Source organism: Mobula hypostoma, chromosome 7, assembly GCF_963921235.1.
Source record: "Mobula hypostoma chromosome 7, sMobHyp1.1, whole genome shotgun sequence".
Classification (NCBI taxonomy): Eukaryota; Metazoa; Chordata; class Chondrichthyes; order Myliobatiformes; family Myliobatidae; genus Mobula; species Mobula hypostoma.
This window is the reverse complement of record NC_086103.1, coordinates 54,551,394-54,572,060: the sequence shown is the minus strand read 5'-3', so window position 1 is coordinate 54,572,060 and position 20,667 is coordinate 54,551,394. Positions and strand designations below refer to the sequence as shown.

The 20,667-nt window shown below is 43.1% G+C and overlaps 1 long non-coding RNA gene across 1 annotated transcript; it reads right to left on the bottom strand.

Annotated features, from left to right (window-relative positions):
* Positions 1-1,824: 1,824 nt before the first annotated feature.
* LOC134348915 (uncharacterized) lies at positions 1,825-19,184 on the bottom strand. Its single transcript, XR_010018521.1, has 4 exons — positions 18,965-19,184; positions 18,593-18,802; positions 12,432-12,612; positions 1,825-1,931 (listed from the first exon to the last, which is right to left on the bottom strand). It is a non-coding gene; the product is annotated as an uncharacterized LOC134348915 (long non-coding RNA).
* Between the last annotated feature and the right edge of the window lie 1,483 nt (positions 19,185-20,667).

Here is a 20,667-nt window from a genome sequence, read left to right as displayed (position 1 = left end):
CTTGCAGTACTCCAAAGACTACTCGTTCACCCAGTAATTTGACATAACACAGGCCCCCTCTCTCCCCGATAGGGGAAAAAGAGGTGTCTTCGTTTCACACCAAGAGGGGAGACATAAATCAGCGAGTTATTTGTTATGATGTTAAAGGTCTGTTACGTCACTTTTTCCGAGCTCTGTACCCAAAGAACTTGGGTCTCTGGGCACACAGCCAGCTCGCTGCTTTCGATCTTCTGTGTACTCCCATGACACACCAGTTTCCTGCAGAGGCACCGACCTCGAGCCCATCCACCTCCAGAGCCACAAAATCCCAGAACCCTGAAGGCGCACTAGTCTTCTAGGCAGTGTCCTTGGTATATCGAATAGCAGCCAGCCGTGAGACCCTAACAGCGGGTCCCATTCCCGCAAAGAACCGAATATTGTAACTCTGAATCTGAATCTGGCTCAGGCACTACTTTGGTGATCTTGATGGGCAGGGTATTGACAGGAAGACATTTTCTTAAAACAATGTGTTCAACTTATATTAATAGAGAAGATAATTCAATTAATTGTAAAACACAATAGCGATAAGGAATAAAAAGGCAATAACAAACCTTACTGTAATATGAGACCCTAAGATACAGGAGCAGAATTAGTCCATTCAGCCTATGCTATCATCTGATAATAACTGATTTAATATTCTCTATATTGTCCTTTCTTCTCGCTTCTCACAGGTGTCTCTGGCAATGAATTTCACAGATTTGTCACCCTATGGCTAAAGAAATATTGTTGTATTCTGAGGCTGTGGCCTCTGGAGCCAGACTCTACCACTACAACAATCATCATTTCCACATCTGTTCCACCCAGTTCTTTCAATGTTCAGTAGGTTTCAATGAGATCAGTCTCATCCTTCTACACTTCAATAAGTACGGTCACAGTGTCATCAAATGTTCCTCATATTAACCCTTTCATCCTGGAATCATTCTTGTAAACTTTCCCTGGACCCTCTCCAATGCCAGCACATCCTTCCTCAGAGATGGGGCCCTAAACTGCTCACAATACTCCAAGTACAGTCTGACCAATGCCTTATAAAACCCCAGCATTGCACCTTTGCTTTTTATTTCAGCCCTCTCAAAATTAATGCTAACTTTGCATTTGCCTTCCGCACTAGCAATGCAACCTGCAAGTTAACTTTTAGGGAGTCCTGCAGTAGAACACTCAAGTCCCTTTACACCTCTAGTTTTTGAATTCTCCTTATTAAATCAGCTTAAATCTGCATATTAAACATCTAATGCAAATTCAGTTTCAAATAGTAAAGAAGCCTTTAAACTGCTCCTGAAACTTGACTGGCCACATTCCTGTCTGATCCATGTTTTCCAGCTGTATGCTGCCAGTGGAGTGCTAACTTGGAAGAATGCTGCCTGAGGTGTTCCAGCTCCCTTGTCTCATCTCCTGTGCCATCAGCTTTACACAGGAGTCCATAATGAAATGAGAGCCCAGCATTAAAATAGCGCTTGTCTTGAAAAGGCTTAACTATCTGTGCTTTCCTTTTGCATCATTATCTTCAATGCTGCATACTGAATAGTTAAAGATCTCAGATTCATTGTTTTCTATCAATCCTTGCATGATCCAGCTTATATTTGAGCCTTCATCTTTTCAGCATCTTCAGGTAGAGTAAAATCTGACAAGAAAGACCTCACAGTTTCACTGTGTGAAGGTCAGCAGGCAGTCCTTATTCAGGAACAGAGTGTCATTATACATAAAAACAAACATCTCATAGATTTTCTTTTCTGAACTAATCAGCTGAAACTGTTAATGGACCGTACAAAGTAATTGAAATAATATTTGATCAAGGTAATGATTTTAATGTGTTGAAAATATTTTTGTACCAAATACATGTTTTTGTTTGTAGGGAGTAAGCTTGAAGTGTAACAGACAGGTTAGGTTTGCAGGCTCTGTTGGAACAAAGAGATCAGAATATCAAACAGAGGGATGAAGATAGAATTAAGGTGCTAACGTATTTATTGAATCAAAGAGTAACCCCAGCCCCACATCCTTCCCCGATATTCCTCTCTTCCTGTGATTGACATGTCTAAATAGCAGGTGGAGAAGAACAATGAGGGGACATAATTTATGCAGCAGGCGGAACATTTTCTTTGCCTGGATTTAATCTGATATGGCGACAAAATTGCAAAATTCTCATCCTGCAGATACTGATTCAAGCTTTTGAGGCAATGCAAGTTTTTTTTCTGTTCTATTATTTAACAGCTACATAGTCATTTCATCATTAATAAGTCAGAATCAGGTTTAATATCACTGGCATGTTGTGAAATTTGTTGTTTTGTGGCAGCAATACTGTGCCAAAAAAACTATATATAACAACAAGAATACATACTTGAAATAAATTAAATATTCAGATGGTGGAGGGGAAGAAGCTGTTCCCAAAAATGCTGAGTGTGTCTTCAGTCTTCTGTACCTCCTCCTCAATAATAATGGTGAGAAGAGAGCATGCCCTGGGTGATGGGGGTCCATAATCATGGATGCGGTGTTTCTGAGGCAATAGATTTTGAAGATCTCCTCAATGCAGAAGAGGTTAGTGTTTATGATTGAGCTGGCTGAGTTTATAACTATCTGTAGTTTTTGTTTACAATCTTTTGCAGTGGTCTCTCCATACCAGATGGTGATGCAACCAATTAAAATGCTTTCCATAGTACATCTGTAGAAATTTGCAATTTCTCCTAGGAGGAGGAGAAGATGGCGGCGCAACGGCAGCGCGCGCGGCCACTTTGGTGGTGATATCAAGTCGGGGACCGTGCACAATTCTGATTTGATGGAGACAGACGTGAGAGCATGGAGGAACATCTGGAAAACTTCTGAAATGCCCGCTTCGCTGCCGCTGCTACTGTGTGGTAACCGGAATCTCCGGAGCAGGAGGCCCTGAAATCCTCGGCTTTGCATGTTTCAGAGGCCGGGGCGAGGTCAAAGGCGCTCGGCAGAGGATGGCGCTCAGGAGGCTGTATCGGAGAGGCCGGTCGGAAGCTCGAAGTTTTTGGACGGATGGACTCAGTGTCGGCTGCGGTGGGCTGCTTCCAAGGCATCGGCAAGTTGACAGTGCCTGGAGATTTATGGCAGGGACTTTCTCCCTTTGCCACCTGCTATCGGGGACTCGGGAGTTGATCGACTTGGGGACTTATGAGACTTTATTTACCATACCCATGGTTTGCTCTTCATCAAATTATGGTATTGCTTTGCACTGCTGTAACTATATGTTATAATTATGAGGTTCTGTCAGTGTTAGTCTTTGGTTTGTCCTGTTTTCTGTTATATCACTCCGGGGAAACATTGTATCATTTCTTAATGCATGTATGCATTTCTAAATGACAATAAAAAGAGGACTGAGTGTTCTCATAATATAAAAAATCTTTGGTGACATACCAGGTCTCCTTAAACACCTAATCAAATATAGCTGCTGTTGTGCCTTCTTTGTAATTGCATTAATATGTTGGGCCCAGGATAGATCTTCAGAGATGTTGACACCCAAGAACATAAAACTGTTCAAGTTTAATTGTCATTCAACCATACATGAACACCCATGAATACAGCCAAATGCAACAGCATTACTTCGGGGCCAAAGTGCCAATGGTCACAAGGCATATCTAGCACATGACCCTGAGTTCACAAATGTTGCAACAGTTTGCAGTGAAACACAATATGGCATGTCTTCTGCCGAGCAAACACAGGGGGGCAGCAATGACTCCAGCTTGGATGCTGTACCATATCTCTACTGGCACACCGGAGGAACACACCAAATCCAGTGCCTCTCCCCGGTCAGCTGTAAACAGGCAACTCCGCAGCTTGAGGTCTACTTCTCACCATGACGGAGGCCATGCAGCTCCCCCACAGTCTGCCCCTGGCGTCCACCAATAAATCAGTGGGTCTGACATGCAGTATTCCACAGTAACAATGTCCAAAAGGGTTTTGTGATCACAAGAAGGGCGATTAAGACGACCATTTGCTGTTAGGCTGCACAATGCCTTTGCAAACCAATTCCTCCAACACCTGTCCCACATAGACAGCAGCACAATCCGAAGCAAGTCCAGCGCCTTCAGTCTTTCCGTCAACGAGCAGCATACTGATGGGTAGACCTGCAGTACCCTTAACTCTTAATGTTCAGCAGGGTCTCGTGATTGTAAAACAAGAAGTTCACAAAAGACAATAAAACCTTCTGTTGACCCTGTAGAAAAAGCTGCAGCACCCGACTGTGCTGTCTTCTTACCAAAAGTTATCACCCTTTTCACAGTTGATCCCTCGATGAGGACTGGTGAGTCTTCCCTCAACTTCCCCTTCCTGAAGTCCACGATCAATTCCTTGGTCATACTGATATCAAGCTGATATACTGTATCTCACTCCTGTACATCTTGTTGTCACCATCTAAAATTCTGCCAACAATAGATAAGTCATTGTCAAATTTCTAGATGGCATTTGAATTGTGTCTAGCCACACAGTCATGGACGTAGAGAGTAGAGCAGTGGGCTAAGCATGTATCCTTGAGTTTGGCCAGTGTTGATTGTCAGCAAGGAGGTGATATTATTTCCATGCACTATGGTCTCCCAATGAAGAAGTTAGGGATCCAGTTGCAGAGGGAGGTACAGAGGTCTAGGTTTTGGAACTTGTTGATTCGTACGAAGGATATGACGGTGTTGAATGCTGAACTGCCCCCAATAAACAGCGGCTTGACATAGGTATTGTTATTGATTATTATTATTATGATTATGAGGACACGCAGTCCCCCGTTATTGTCATTTAGTAATGCATGCATTAAGAAATGATAAAATGTTTTTTCCAGAATGATATCATGAAAACACATGACAAACCGACTTAAAAACTAACAAAAACCACATAATTATAACATATAGTTACAACAGTGCAAAACAATACCATAACTTGATAAGAACAGACCATGGCACAATAAAATTCTCAAAGTCTCTTGAAAGCCCCATCATCTCACGCAGACGGTAAACTTCCAGCGCCGTCAACTTGCCGGTGCAGCATCCTGGAAGCACCCGACCACAGTCCGACTCCGAGTCCATCCAAAAAACTCCAAGCCTCCGACCACCTCCCAACACCGAGCACCGGGCACTATCTCTGCCGAGCGCTTCGACCCCGGCCCTGGCAACAGGCAATATGCAAAGCCAAGGATTTGGGGCCTTCGTCTCCGGAGATTCTCAATCGCACAGTAGCAACAGCAGCGAAGCAGGCATTTCAGAAGTTACTCCAGATGTTCCTCTGTGCTTCTCACGGCTGTCCCCATCAAATCCGGATTGTGCACGGCACCTCTAGTTACACATATCGATATCATTCGGAATGGCCGCACGCGCTGCGTCGCCATCTTCTTCTCCTCAATTGTTATTGCCCAGGTGATCCAAGACCAAGTGAAGAGTGAGTAAGATTGCATCTGCTGTAGACCAATCACTGAGATTGGCACATTGCAGCAGGTCTAGGACCTTGCTTAGGCAAGAGTTGATTCTGGCCATTACCTACCTCCCAAAGCACTTCCACATAGTAAGTGTGAGTGAAACTGAGTGATAGTCATTGTGCAGCCCACCCCTGCTCTTCTTGGGGATATATCTGTCACCCCATTGAAGCATGTGGGAGCCTCCAAATGCAACAGTGAGAGATTGAAAAAGGCCTTCAACACTCCTGCCAGTTAGTTGGCACAGGTTTGCAGTACCCTACCAGGTAAACCCATCAGGGCATGATGTCTTGCGAGGGTTCACCCTCTTGAAAAAATGTCCAGGTGTCAGCCTCCAAGACAGAGATCACAGGGCCACCAATTGTTGCAGGAATTCGTACAGGTGTAGTTTTATTTTTCCTTTCAAAGTGTGCATCAGGGGCATTGAGCTCATCTGTGTGTGAAGCAACACTGGCATTCATGATTTTAGTTTTGCTTTATACGAAGTAATGGCCTGCAAACTCTACCAGAGCTGATGTTCATCCAATTCCATCTCTAACTTCATTCAGAATTCTTTTTTGCTCTTAAAATAGCCATCCAAAGGTCATACCTTGACTTCTTGTATAGTTCTGGATCACTGGTCCTGAATGCCACAGATCTAGCCCTAAGCAGAATACGAATCCCCTGGTTCATCCATGGCCTTTGGTCTGTGTATGTGTTACATAGAATAGTGCAACAAAAGAACCCACAATGTGGGTCACCATAATTAGTGAGTTGTTCGTTTTGTCTCCCCTCTTGCTGTGAAATGGGGACATCTTTTTTCCCTTATTAGGGAGGGAGAGAGCCTGTGGTATGTTGAATTACCGGGGAACAAGTAATCTTTGGGGTAGTGCAAGTCTGTGTCTTTATTGTTGCTTTGCTGCATACTTGAGTGCTTGGTGGAGGGTGCAGATGCTTTTTTGCTGGTGGGGGAGGGTGTCATCGCTTTGCTGCTGCTTGTGCATGGGAGGGGATGTTGGAGGGGGCTTTGGGGTTCTAACATTTAACTCTCATTCATCCTTTGGGGCACTCCTCTGTTTTCGTGGTTGTTTGCAAAGAAAAAGAATATCAGGATGTATATTGTATACATTTCTCTGACATTAACTTGAACCTATTGAACAGCCAGGGGTCATACTGCATATAGACACTAATGAATAGGCAGAAGAGGGGAAGATGTTCTATGCAGTGAGTACAACGTTGGGCAGAATCAGCTAAACAGCAAATCAAAAACACCCTAACACTCATCCCTCCTACCTACACAATGTCTTTATGCCTCCATCTTCCTTACATCCATGTGCTATCCAAATGACTCTTAAAAACCTCTAATGTATTTACCTCTACCACCAACCCAGGTAGCGCATTCCAGGCATCTACAATTGTCTGAGTAAAAAACTTAACCATATGACCATAGGACATAAGAGCAGAATTATGCTATTCAGCCCATCTAGTCTGCTCAGCCATTCCATCATGGCTGATCCCGGATCCCACTCAACCCCATACACCAGCCTTCTTGTAATATCCTTTGACCAATGAGGAAGTGACCAACTTCTGCCATAAATATACCCATGGACTTGGCCTCCACCGCAGTCTGTAGCAAAGCATTCTACAGATTTATTACTCCCTGGTTCAAAAAAAATTCCTCTTTAGCTCTGTTCTAAAGGTTCGCTCCTCCGTTTTGAGGCTGTGTCCTCACCAGAGGAAATATCCTCTCCACATCCTCCCTATCTAGTCCTTTCAATATTTGGTGGATTTCAATGAGATGCCCCTGCATTCTTCAAAATTCCAGTGAGTACAGGTCCAAAGCTGCCAATCACGCCACATATGTTAACCCCTTCATTCCTGGAATCATCTTCGTGAACCTCCTCTGGACTCTCTCCAATGACATCACATCCCTTCTGAGATATGGGGCCGAAAACTGATGACCATATTCTAAGTGTGGCCTGACTAGTGTCTTATAAAGGCTAAGTATTATCTCCTTGCATTTATATTCTATTCCCATTGAAATAACTGGCAACATTGCATTTGCCTTCTTTACTACAGGCTCAACCTTAAGTTAACCTTCTGGGAGTCTTGCACGAGGACTCCTAAGTCCCTCTGCACCTCTGATGTTGGAACCTTCTCCCCATTTAGATAATAGTCTGCACTATTGTTCCTTTTACCAAAATGCATTTACATACATTTCCCAACACTGAATTCCATCTGCCACATTTTTGCCCATTCTTCCAATCTGTCTGAGTCCTGCTACAATGCTTCCTCAGCACGACCTACCCCTCCACCTATCTTTCCTCAGCACCACCTACCCCTTTACCTATCTTTCCTCAGCACCACCTACCCCTCCACCTATCTTTCCTCAGCACCACCTACCCCTTTACCTATCTTTCCTCAGCACCACCTACCCCTCCACCTATCTTTGTATCATCCGCACATGTTGCCACAAAGCCATCAATTCAATTAAATCATTGACAGACAATGTGAAAAGTCACGGTCCCAATACTGACCACTGAGGAACACCACTAGTCATGGGCAGCCAACCAGAAAAGGCCTCTTTTATTCCCACTCACTGCCATCTGCCCATTAGCCATTCCACTATCCATGCCAATATCTTTCCTGTAACACCACAGGATTTCATCTTGTTAAGCAGCCTTATGTGTGGCACCTTATCAAATGCCTTCTGGAAATTCAAGTAAATGACATCCACTGCCTCTTCTCTGTCCACCCTGCTTGTTACTTCCTCAAAGAACTTTGACAGATTTGTCTGGCAAGTTTTCCCTTTATAGACACCTCCATGCTGACTTTGACTTATTTTATCATTAGTCTCCAAGTGCCTCGAAGCCTCATGCTTAATAAAAGACTCCAACATTTTCCCAACCACTGAGCTTGGGCGAAATGGCCTTTCTTTTGTCTTTCTTCTTTCTCCTTTCTTAAAGAGTGGAGCACATGCCCTGTAAACCAGGCGGCATCCAGGTCAACATCTTCTGCACCCTCTCCAAAGCCTCAAAATCCTTCCTATAGTGGGAAGTCAGAACTGTATGCAATATACCAGATGCGGCCTAACCAGAGTTATATAAAATTGCAACATAACCTCCTGACTTTTCAGTTCAATGCCTTGACTAATAAAAGCAAACATTCCCAAAGTCCACATAACCACCTTATCAAGCTGTGTAGCTACGTTCAAGGAGCTATGATCTTGGATCCCAAGATCTCTCTGCTCAGCAACACTGTTAAGGATCTTGCCCTTAATAGTGTACAGTCTCTTCGCATTTTCCTCTACCAAGGTGCAGCATTGTCACATTTATCTGGGATAATCTCCATCTGCCCAGATCTGCAACTGACCTATATCACGCAGTATTCCTTGCCAGTCTTCTACATTATCTACTACTCCACCAATCTTGGTATCATCCACAAACTTACTAATCTGCTCATCTACATTTTCATCCAGGTCATTTAAGTACATCACAAATGGCAGAGGTCCCAGCACAGATCCCTGCAGAACATCACTAACTGCAAGCCTCCAGCTTGGATAAATCTTTTCAATCACTACCCTCTGTCTTCTATGATCAAGCCAGTTTGGAATCCAAACAATCAATTTGTCACGGATCCCATGCATCTTAATCTTCTAGAATTGCCTCCCATGGGGGACTTTGGCAAAAGCCTTACTAAAATCCATGTAGACAACATCCATTGCCCTACCCTCATCTACCTCTCTCATCACCTTGTCAAAAAACTCATTCTACTTGATATGACACACCCTTCCCCTCTCAAAGTCATGCTACCCCTCCCCAATTAAGCCCTATGTTTCCAAATGCTTACACTGTATATCCTATCCCTAAGAATTTTCTCTAGCAATTTCCCTTTAACTGGTCTATAGTTCCCAGGATTTTCCAGTGTTCCCTTCTTAAATAGAGGTATAACATTAGCCATCAGCCAGTCCTCTGGGACCTCACCTGTGGCTAAAATGGACACAAAGATACTGCCTCAGCAATCTTATCTCCTGCCTCATTCAATAATCTGGGGATTTATCCACCTCGATGCTCATTAGTAGGCCCAACACTTGCTCCTCCTTGACCTCTAAACACCCTAATATATTCATACACTCCGCACTGATCTGCTGGTCCTCCTAATCCTTTTCCTTGGTAAATACTGAAGCAAAGTACTCATTAAGTACCTCGCTCACATTCTCCGTATCCAATCAAATGTTCCCTCCTTTATCATAGAGTGGTCCCACCTTTTCCTTAGTTATCCCTTTGCTCCTGATGTTTGCATAGAATGTCTTGGGTTCACCTTAATCCCACTTGCCACGGACTTTACATGACCTCTCCTGACTTTCCTAATTCCCTTTTTTAATCCTTTTCTGGCTTCTTTATACTTCACAAGGGCTTTGATAGATCCTAACTTCCGAAGCTTTACATACTTTTCCTTTTTCTTCTTGACTAAATTCATCACCTCTTTCGACACCCAAGGTTGTCTTATCTTTCCATACCCGTCCTTGCTCCTGACAGGAACATAGCTTTCCTGTACTCACTGCAAATGATCTTTAAGTACCATCCACATGTCTGATGTGGACTTGCCAGAAAAAGGTGTTCCCAATTAATTCTACTTAGTTCCTGCCTGATGTCCTCATAATTTGCCTTACTCCAATTTAAAGCTCTCCTGCAAGGACCAAAGTTATCTTTATTTACAGCAATCATGAAAGTTAAGGAGTTGTGGCCATTGTTCCCTAACTGTTCACCCACTGAAAGGTCAGTCACCTGGCCAGGCTCATTACCTAATGCCAGGTCTAGTACGGCCCCTTCTCTCATTGGACCATTCACATATTAATTTAAGATATCTTCCTGGTATTGCCTTCCTAAGAGAAGATGGTGGCGCGACACAGCGCGCAGTGGCCACTCCAGAATGAATATCTGTTATTTGTTAAGTAGGAAGCTGTGCACAATCCTGATTTGATGGAGACAGACGTGAGAAGCACGGAGGAACATCTGGTGAAACTTCTGGAATGCCTGTTTCACTGCCGCTGCTACTGTACGATCCAGAATTTCCAGAGGGGAAGGCCCTGAATCCTCGGTTTTGCCTGTTGCTTGGTGGCCGGGGCCGAGGTCGAAGCGCTCGGCAGAGATGGTGCTTGGTGCTCAGCTGGTCAGATGCTCGAAGTTTTCGGACGGATTCAGAGTCGGCTGTGGTCAGGTGCTTCCAGCGTGCTGCATCGGCAAGTTTGCAGTGCTGGAGATTTATGGCAGGGAGAGTTTTTCTTCTTTCTACTGTCTGCGTGAGATAATGGGGCTATCGGGACTTTGAGACTTTTTTTTACCGTGCCCATGGTCTGTTCTTTATCAAATTATAGTATTGCTTTGCACTGTTGTAACTTTATGTTATGATTATGTGGTTTTTGTCTGTTTTAGTCTTGGTCTGTCTTGTGTTTCTGTGATATCATACTGGAGGAACATTGTATCATTTCTTAATGCATGCGTTACTAAATGACAATAAACGAAGACTGAGGTCTTCATAATCTAATCTAATCCAATATACTTTGCACATTCTGCCCCATCTAAACCCTTTGCACTAAGGAGGTCTCAGTTTACATTAGGGAAGTTGAAATCCCCCATGACAACAACCTTATTGCTTTTACACATTTCCTTAATTTGATTTCGTATCGGTTCCTCAATGGCCAATGGCTATTGGGGGGGGGGGGGGTGTGATTGCACCCTTCCTATTCCTGAGTTCAACCCAAATGCACTCTGTCTCCATTATATCTCCCCTGAGTGTAGCTATGATATTGTCCCTGATTAGTAGTGGAACTAACCACTCCCCTCCCACTTTTACGTTCTCCTCAATCTTTTATTAAAATTTGAAAACCTGGAACATCAATCACCCATTCATGCCCCTTTCTCAACCATTTTCAGTAACAGCTAGAACTTTGTAGTTTCATCACCCTTACCCATAATACTCTTAGCATTCAAATATACACCTTTCAAACTATCCAACACATCACACCTGTTATTTCAATTTTGCCTTTCAATACTTTCCCTGATATCTACCTTCCAGTCCGATCCTTCCCTTATAGACCTGGTGCTCCATCTTTCCAAACCCTGCAAAACTAGTCTAAACTCTTTCAAATAGCTTTAGCAAACCTCCCAGCCAGGATGTTGGTTCCCCTCCAAACAGGTGCAACCTGCCCCTCTTGTACAGGCCACTCCTTCCTCAGAAAAGGTTCCAGTGATCCAAGAACCTGAAATCCTGTCCCTTGCACCATCTCCTCAGCCACTCATTCATCTGTGCTATCATCCCATTCCTACATGCATTGGCCTGTGGCACTGGGAGTAATATGGAGATTACTACCTTGGAGGTCCTTCTCTTCATCCTCTTTTCTTACTGTATATACTCACTGCATAGTACATCTTCCCCTCTTCTGCCTATTCATTGGTGTTTATATGCAGTATGACCCCTGGCTGTTCAATAGGTTCAATTTAATGTCAGAGAAATGTATACAATATACATCCTGATATTCTTTTTCTTTGTAAACAACCACGAAAACAGAGGAGTGCCCCAAAGGATGAATGAGAGTTAAATGTTAGAACCCCAAAGCCCCCTCCAACATCCCCTCCCATGCACAAGCAGCAGCAAAGCGATGACACCCTCCCCCACCAGCAAAAAAGCATCTGCACCCTCCACCAAGCACTCAAGTATGCAGCAAAGCAACAATAAAGACACAGACTTGCACTATCCCAAAGATTACTCGTTCCCCGGTAATTCAACATACCACAGGCTCTGTCCCTCCCTAATAAGGGAAAAAAGATGTCCCCATTTCATAGCAAGAGGGGAGACAAAACAAACAACTCACTAACTTATGGTGTTAAAAGTCTGTTGCATCGCTTTTTCCCAGCTCTGCGCCCAAAGATCTCGGATCTCTGGGCACCGCTTATGATCTTCCGTCTCCCAAGACACACGAGTTTTCTGCTGCAGCACTGACCTTGAATCCACCCACCTCCAGAGCCACGAAAATCCAACCCCACCCTGAAGGTGCGCTAGTCTTCTAGGCCTCGTCCTTGGCATATCAAAAAATGGCAGTCGCGAGGCCTTGAGAGCCGGTCCCATTTCCCTAAAGAACCAAAGTCAGTGTGTAACTCCAGGTCTGGGTCTTCAACGTAACCCTGAAAAGGAAAAAAGAGATATTAAAGATAGAAATAGGGCTGTTTCTGAAGATACAAGCAAAGGAGTCGCCATTGTCTGCCATCATCGTAAGCTCCACCCTCCTCCTTGAGAACATCTTGCAGCCACTCGGATACATCCGGGATGCTAGCACCCAGGAGGCAACGGACCATCCTGGTGTCTTTTCTGCAGCCACAGAATATCGTTTCTGTCCCTCTAACTATTGATTCCCCTATAACTACTGCACTGCCTAAATCTACCCTTCCCTGTTAAGCCTCAGAGCCAGCTACAGTGCCACCAGCCTGGCTGCTACTGTTGTGCTCTGATCAGTCATCCAGTCCGACAGTGTCCAAAGAGGTATACTTGTTGCTAAGGTGAATGGCCATGGGGAATTCTGCACTGACTTTCTAATCCCCTTACCTCTCCTGGTGGTCACCATCTACTGTCTGAAGCCTTTATTCTGGATGTGACCAATTTTTACAGAAGTCTCATCTAAAATATCTTCATCCTCCCAAGTGATCCTGAGTACATCCAACTCGTTGACACAGTGAGTCAGGTGCTGAAGTTAGGTGCACTTCCCGCAGATATAGTCATCAGGTATCCTGGATTCCCACATCTGACAGGAGGATCATTCGATCCTGACTACTCGGTACTAAAAAAAAGTTTATTCTTCTTAACTTTGCTTCTGTCTGTTAAGTCAAAGCCTCCCCACTCTATCACTGGCACACTTGCACAGCCAAATCTACTTTCTTGTTGTATGGAAGCAGATTCACGGGTTCAGTAAATGAAACAGCAGACACTAATTGTCGGTAAGTGCAGCAACCGATTATTCACAGCAAGCAACAAAACACCTTACTCAATGGAAGTCACACAAGCACTGCAAGTCACTCAAGCTATAGATGTTCCAACACTAAACACTAATTCAATACACTTGGTAAATCTGTCCAAGTTACACAACCAGATTAAACAAGTAATAAACAAGTGCTCAACTAGGTGTGCACTTGAAACATGAGCTCCTCTTTCTGTTACCTGTAACACAACTACCAAATGGCTTCTCCAGTGCTGCCTGCCACCCACAGCTTGGAGTCCAGAGAAAGAGGACACATGCATTCACCTTTATACACCTGAAGATCGTAAACCAGCTACAGGTACCCCAGCATGTGATTTAGGACCAGAAACCAGAACTGTAGGGCACAGGAGCTAACCAACGGGAAGATGGCTACATACCTCAAGCAGGTCCATCATTAACCAGCACAGTGGAAGCAACTTTCAGAACAATGTTCAATCAGCAAATAAGTTAACCTTCCACATTATAGTATGTCCAGTATGTTCTCAAAGACACACACTCATCCACACAGATCTTGATGAAGTCAGTGACAACTGTGACATAGTCCTTCAGATTTGAAGATAAAACCCTGAATTTCATTCAGTCCACTGGCTCACAGCAGTCCTGTAAGTGGTCCTCTGCCTCCCTTGACCATGTCTTTTTGGTGTTCACCAATGGCGCTGTGGTCTTTAGCTTCTGCCAATATGCCGGGTGTAGAAGTACAGCCAGGTGATTGGGCTTTACAACGTGAAGGCTGGAATGGCACAGTATGCATTCTTAATGGTGGTGTAGCAGTGTCAAGTGTGTTGGCTCCTCTGGTTCCACAGGTGATATGGTGGCAGTAGTTGGTCAGAGACTTCTTCAGACTGGCTTGCTTGAAGCCCCCCACAATGATAGGAAAGGAATCAGAATGCACTGTTTTGTGACTGCTGATCATGGTACTCAGCTCGTCCAGTGCCTGCCTAACATGGGCCTGAGACAAAATGTACACTGCTACCAGGATGATGGCAGAAAGCTCCTTTTGCAGATAGAATGGATGATACTTGGCCAATAGACATTCCAGATCGGGCAAGCAGGATGAAACAGAACTACCATCTATGTGCACCACGATGTCTTACTCATGAAGCATCCTCTGCCTTCTCTACCTATAAAAGACCCGGCTGTCTTATCTTTGCAGTGGATGGTGAAGCCCTTGGGCTGCAGCACTGCATCCAAAATGGTGAGGTGAACCACGTTTCCATGAAGCAAAGTGCACAGCAATCCTGATATCCCTCTGATACTACAATCTTGTACTGAGGTCTTCAATTCTATTTTCTAGAGACTGTACATTCGCCAGCAGGATAGTAGGGAGTGGGGGGTCTAAGTGTTCTGCATTTCAATTGTACTTGCTGATTGGCTTGCTTTCTTTGTTTCCTTTTACTTAAAAGGAAACTGCGCTCGTGACCCAAGTCTGCAGTCCAGGGTCCATCAATTTTGACGATCAATGCATTTTTTTTAATGTCTTAAAATTGTGTTACTTACCAACTGTGCTGTGGATCTCAGGTGTAGAAGTCCTAAACAGAAATATTTGATGGTTCCCTTCACAGCTGCACTTAATTGGCGCCACCCCAAGTGACATTTGTTTGCTATAGAAATTAATGTGCGAATTGTCAATTCCACCCTTAGATTGGGTATTACTCTGACCAAATTTCTAACCATTTCAGTTCAGCTTCTCTGCTCTAGCTATTGGATTTACAGCTTTTTTCAAAAGTGTCATTACTTAATTGTGTTGAAACCAAAATTATAGTGACTCATGCAGCAAGCTGCAGTTTGGATAATCCTAAAAAATGAACATTGGGAGAATGAGTGATTATGAAAAAACAAGATTTTGAAAAATCAGTAAATGTATGGCTGATGCATGCCCACTTATTCCTCAAAATTACTCTATTCTTCTGTCAGCAACAGTTTGTGCAAGGGAGGCCTCCATATTTCCAAGCCACACAATTTATTCTGCCCATAAATTTGCTAGTGATAAATTGGTATTAAAGTACATCTGTGTTATCTTTTCTTCTTTGAATTTGTTATATGAACATTGGCGTTGATTTGTGGGGTGCAGAAATAAACACCTGTTTCCTCTATGTTAATAGCCCGTTTCTTTGTCGGTCAGTGACCATCTGTGCATTTGGGAGCTGTTCACAAGCTATGGTTTTGAAAACAATTCGCATACATCTAGCCTAAAATATCAGTTGAACTTGGATGCAGGATTCAAATAGGCTGGTATTACTTTAATTCTACATTCAAATGTGAGAATGACAGTAGCATGCAGGCCAACAGCTGATAATTTGGTTCAGCAGTGTTTTGATTTCTGTACATTCTTCCAGTGTCAATTATATCTGCCTCCATCTGTAATATATAATTGTCAGGAAAAAAGTGGCAGGGGATTATTTATTTGAGATTTCACGAAATACTCTGCAATAATTATTGCAAGGAACCATATTCCAACTACCTAGCATTCTAATTATCCATTCTTTATCCAATCGCATTCATTGTTCTTATAGTAGAAATGTTTTGTTTTAAATACCATTATATAGACGTTGATACTTAGCCTTTAGGGAGACAGGTGGAAGGGGAGTATAAGAGGGGAAGGAAAACACCAAAGTATCCTCCATCCAGCGCTATGCACAGCTACAACCATTTCATAAAAGGTTGCATGACATGCTTGCAAGCACCTTCATTAACACTTAAATCAGATTCCCACAGTGTGGTTGGGTAACTGATGCAAGTTTAATAGTTGGTGGCTATAACAGTTCAAGAGCTCTATGTTAAAGCATTGCTTGTTGGACAGAAGAAACAGGAATACATCCCTTCCTCTCAAATAAACCTTCACAAATCCACACCATCCAGATCAAACACTACACTAAGACTCAAGGTTTCTCCCTTTCCACTCAATGCCATGTTTCTCTTTAGCAGCAGAAGTTCCTATTTACTATGGCACAATTACATAAGATACTGGAGGAGGAGCATGGAAAGATGGTGCCAACATTTTTTATTGCAGACCCAAGCAACTTCTTCCAGTTAATCCATGAAGCAGCTTATACTTCTCTCATGTCTTTTCTTTTCTTTCAAGGTGGTTGAGGTCCTGTTGGAGTCTCTGATCTACAGTTTAGACTAGGGTTCTTCGCAAGCAGTAGGCTAATGGTCTAGCACTTCGCTATCTTCAGGAACGGCCTGGAAGACATGCGCACTCGAGGCAGGGAGGTTGGAAGCTGGGGAGTGGCCTTCTGGATGATTTGGTTCCTCACCAATTTCGCTGATTGAAGCGTCATTGGAAACTGAAACATGAAGATCGTAGTCAGTGCATTTGCTAATCGCTGGTTACTGGCAGAAGGCGGCCTCTGTAGTCGAGTGATCCTCTCTCTTTTGAAAGAGTGGGATCCTGTCGGTCCTCAAGATGGGGCAGGGGGAGGGGAGGAGAAATGCAAGGGGGGAATGGCTTGGAGCAGTAACACAGAAGATTGTAACAGCAGAACAGTGAGTTGCTAGTCTCTATTACTGTTGTTGCAGGAGCGATCTCTCTCCTTCGATGACGATAGAGAGCCAGTCTGAGGTAATGAAGTGCTGGGTTGTGGCCTGTAGTTTTGAGGGATTCTGGGTCAAGGTCTCTTTGGTCACTTTTGCTGTTACTTGCATGGTGAGGTGGGGGTGGGGGGGAAGTATGGTGGTTACTGCTGCTTGTGTGAAGGCTGGGAGAAGAGAGGCTTCTGGGCTTTGATGTTTGATCATTCATTCTATGGGGTCTCTTGTTTCATGGATGTCTGAAGAGTAAAAATTTCAGGTTGTATAGAATTAGAATTAACCATTTCTTACATCCTTCACATATGAAGAGTAAAAATCTTTGTTATGTTTCCATCTAAATGTTCAATCACAGTAATTTATAATAAATAGAACAATCAATGCAACATAGAAATACATTCAGGTCAGTGTGAGTTAATCACTGTTCCTCATTTTTGGAACAAGCATAAATGTAGGTGATTTGAGATATCAATTTGTCCTTGGACACATGAGCTAACAGCAATATAGCTGGGACTATGAATGGTATTCTGCTTTTGAAAGTCCATTGCATTCAATAGAATCATATTTTGGTGTACAAATCCACTAATAGATCTCAGTTTAGTGCATATGACCAAAGACAAACGTCCATCCCTCTTGTTCTCCAGCTAAGTGCAGTTTTACAGCATTACTCAGATCTGGAGCAGTTGATCAAACAAGCATTGCATGTACTTAGTATGGTTTTGGCTTCAATCCACTGTAAGCTAGAGACAAATTCATAAACATTTGGCACATGCTGTTGTCATTAAAGAGTCAATTGATTCCTGGAATAATGGTTTATTGCATGTAGATGGATTAAACAAACTGGGAACATACCCTGTTGAAATTAGGAGAGGTGATCACATTTAAAAAAAGACGATTGATCTTGTATGTATGCCTTATGGTTACCCAATGGACAAACCTCAAATTAGGAGGTCAGGATTCAGAACAATGGCAGTTCAGATGTTATAGCTGTATAGAATACAACAGCACAAACAGGCCCTTCAGTCTATCTAGTTCATGCTGAACAGTTCATCTGCGACCTGCATCTGGACTTTAGCCCTCCATACCAACACGCCGCGCCCCCCCCCACCACCATTCATATACCTATCCAAGTTTCTCTTAAATGTTGAAATCAAACCTGCATTTACAACTTCTGCTATTCATTGTAAGGGGCCAAATAGTCTACTGCTTCTCTTATTTCTTATGTTTGTGTTATCATCAAATATGAAGAAATTCAGGATCATAGATATAGCCTAGAGACTCCTAAGCTTGACATTGTCATGGTGCACTCTCACAGGACTGGACCCAGGTGCAGAGGAACAGTGGAAACCCCAGGAAGAGAAGGAAATCAAGAGGTTATACATCAGAATTAGAGCCTTGGAAGAGCAACATCATAGGTAATTAATCATCTCCGACAAAGTAACTTCCCCACTAAGGTGCTGAATGGGAGACCTCTTTAAATAAAGATAAAATGCAGGAAACAGCCACAATTAACTTAACAAGATTAAGCCAAAAACAAAGGCTTATCAACTCTAGTTAAGATATTGATTAGTAAAATCAGGTGCTCAAAAACCCTAGAAACTCACTCTATGGCAAGCCACAGGGTTCACGGCAGTCCCTCCATCTCCAAGGCCAGGACCTTGACAGCCCAGGGAGCTCTTGAGTCAGGTCTGAAAAAACACAAGACAGATCTGGAGCTAGAGGCAGCACTGGAGAATCCAGAACTGCTGTGATGGGCCCAAGGCAGGGCTGAAATACACAAGGTAGACTAGGAGCTCAAGACTCTTGAGGCAGATCTGAAAAAAAATACAAGGCAAACATGGAGCTCAAAAACTATGTAGCTCAGAAATATGATCTTGCTATATTTCCAAGTTATATGTCTAAGAAACACTGTATTTCACTTAGTAACATAGCATATAATTCAGGGAAAAAAAACATAATATGAGAATCATACAAACCTTGTTGACACAGAAAACCTCAGGGGAAAAAAATCCTAAATAAAGACTGGAAAAGCTCGGACCCTTCCCTGGGTCCATGGGGTGTAGAGTGGGTCATTCTGTCAAGGTGCACTCTTGAAGGACTGGACCCAGGTGCAGAGGAACAGCAGGCTTGCTTTGTCACAGAGATCACTGGCACCTACTCAACTCAGGAGCTGCAGACAGCAGGCTCACAACTCAAACCAGCGGCAGGGGATTGGCAGAAATACCTGGAAGAGACAGAAACAAGAGGTTAGACCAGGGGTAAGCAAAGCTATTTTGACCGGCCCGTGAGTGATTTTTCCTTACTCTGAGTGTTTCACGTGACCACACTGATGGACGTGCATGGTGTCTTGTTACACTGGCCCCAGGTTCCGTTTTGTTCCAAACCAAACACTGGTATATACGAATGACGGGAAGGCAGCCTACCTTATTAATATGTATTAGATACTCTCTGTGCAAGTGCAGGTTTTCAGATGGGATCGTTCAAATTTGTAAACAGAAACAGAGTCACTGTATTTTAACAAAAAATCCACGCTAAATATTCAGATATTTACATGTGCTACGATACTTGTTGAATAACTCGCGTTTCGAAATAAAATCAAAGAAAAAAATTCTAATGGCAATGAATGCAAAACGCAGGAAGGTAGATGCTGAGTGCCAAAAAAGCCGTGAAAATGAAGAAAATACCCGTGCCTGCTACGAAGTCTCAAAACGTATTGCAGAAAAGATAAAGCCTTTTACAAATGGAGAGTTTGTCAAAGAATGTTTACTAGCAGTGGTGGATATTGTTTGTCCTGAAAAGAAATCTTTATTTGCATCTATCAGCCTGTCAGCAAGAATGGTCACACGGCGAGTTGAAGAAATGTCAGCAGATGTTAAAAGTTGTTTAAGGGATGCCTGCAACAAATTGCATTTTTTTTCAATTGCGCTTGATGAGAGTACAGACTTGAGAGACACTGCTCAGCTTGTAGTGTTTATGCGAGGAGTGACCTCAACTTTTCAAATTTTTGAAAAGTTTTAATTCCTATGAAGGGCACAGTTACTGGAGCAGACAGTTTTGAAGCTTTGCTGAAAATAATGTCAGAAATGAAACTTAATGTGTCGAAGCTGATTGGCATCACGACTGATGGTGCACCAGCAATGGCGGGACAGAAAAACTAAACTGAGTTCTTTGATTACTAGTTGGCATCCTTGGTTAAGCACAAATGATTTTCTAGCATGTGTTATTCATTAATTTGAGGCAAAACATAACTAGATGTATTTAAATGGATATTTCCCACATTTCAAGTTTTTTATGGCATTTATCTGGCCCACTGTCCGCTCATTAATACGCAATCCGGCCCACAGAGACAAAAAGGTTGCCGACCCCTGGGTTAGACAGTAGAATACCAACAGAGCCACAAATGAGCAACACCACAAGGAAATTTATCCTCTTCAACACAATGACCCCCACTAAGGCACTGAATGGGAGACCTCTTTAAATAATCATAGAATGCAGTAAACATATGCCAGCCACAATTAACTTAATAAGATTAAAGTGAAAATACAAATGCTTAACGACTCTTAGTTAAGATATTGATTAGTAAGTACAGATGCTCAAAATCCCTAGAAGCTGAATGCTCTATGACAAGCTGCAGAGCTCATGACAGATATATGAAAATCAGATTTAAAACTGATTTCCT